General features: G+C 37.0%; 1 non-coding gene across 1 annotated transcript; it reads right to left on the minus strand.

Moving 5' to 3' along the window:
• Nucleotides 1-370: 370 nt before the first annotated feature.
• On the minus strand, nt 371-477 carry LOC128282116 (small nucleolar RNA R71). The gene has a single exon (XR_008272380.1). It is a non-coding gene; the product is annotated as a small nucleolar RNA R71 (small nucleolar RNA).
• Nucleotides 478-1,553: the final 1,076 nt, after the last annotated feature.

Consider the following 1,553-nt stretch of genomic DNA (forward strand, 5'->3'; position numbering starts at 1 on the left):
GGCACGTAATGAGAGGACTATGACAGAATATGCACTAACAAATCTGGATATGCTTAAAGAGAGCATAACAAGCCTAGCTATCATGGCCAATAATTTTGAGATTAAGCTAGCTATGATCCAAAAAACTTTGCATTTTCACAAAAGAATGAGAGAGGATCCAAGTCAGCATTTAAAACGATTTCTCCAACTTTGTGATACCTTCAAATACAATTGGGTCATTGATGGCACTATTCATCTTCGATTGTTCCTCTTTTCATTAATTGATAACACCTTTTCTTGGTTGGATTCGCAGGCACCAAGATCAATCACGAAATGGGATGAACACGCAGGAAGATTCCTACAAAAATTTTTCTCTATCAGTAAAACGGTCAAACTAAGAAGGGAAATTTTGATGTTTAAGTAGTTAGAAGGAGAAAGCCTTCACAAAGCATGGGAGAGTTTCAAGACGCTGATTCAGAAGTGCCTACACCATAGATTACCTGAGTGGTTACGTTTTCAAATTTTCTACAATGGATTGGATGCGCATTCGAGGTCAGGATTAGATGGAGCAACAAGAGGAGAATTAATGAATAGATGCGTATGAATTAATAGAAAGCATGGCAATAAATTCTTTCCAGTGGCCAACTGAATGATACACATCCAACCAAAGACCATCTAAGATTAAGGTTGCCCAAGAGGATGAGAAGTATCAATAACTAATGGAAAGAATCAATCGAATAGAGGCTAAGAAGAGTGCACCATCTATTTATGGAGGAGACAAATCGCTCTTCCATTATATTAATAATCCTATCGAGGATGTGAATAACATCGGAAATAGGGTTGGAAATCCCTATTCGAATACATACAATCTTGGATAGAAGGATCACCGAAACCTGAAATAGGGAAGAAATCAAGGAGGAGGTAACAACTCTAACCCAGTTAAAAGCACTAACTACCAACCATTTTATTTACAAAAACCTCAAGAAAGGGCCAACCCGAATGACCATACTGTATGTGGTCAACGTCTGGATAGAATAGATGGGGAAATATGGTCAATGAGAATGGATGTAAAGTAGGTGTAATTTGAGTGCACCAACTCAACGAGAACATTGACTAAATTGGAAGTTGGAAAATTGCCACGGGTATTCCTAGCAACACTGAAAATAATCCTCACATAGAAGGAAATGAGCACGTGAAAGCAATAGCACTCCGATCAGGTAAAGTGCTGAGTAGCCTAGAAAATCCAACTCAAGATGTAAATATGGGGAATACTGATGATCTTCAAGAAAGACCCCTAAAGCTAACAATAAGCCGAAACAAGAGAAAGTAGTTGTGCTAGTAGTAGCCAGAGATGGAAACAACCAAAGATTTTTCCATTGCAAAAATATCATTCCCTTCAAGGCTAGAAGAGAAGCAAAAACAAGATGAGAACGAGTTTGTAAGTTTTCTGAACTTGTTCAAAACTTTAAACGTTAACCTACCTTTAACTGAATTAATTGAAAAAGTTCCTAAGTATGCCAATTTTTTAAAGAAAATTATATCTAGACGTAGGAAAATTAAAGTAATTGAACAAG

This window comes from Gossypium arboreum, chromosome 1 (assembly GCF_025698485.1).
Source record: "Gossypium arboreum isolate Shixiya-1 chromosome 1, ASM2569848v2, whole genome shotgun sequence".
NCBI lineage: Eukaryota > Viridiplantae > Streptophyta > Magnoliopsida > Malvales > Malvaceae > Gossypium > Gossypium arboreum.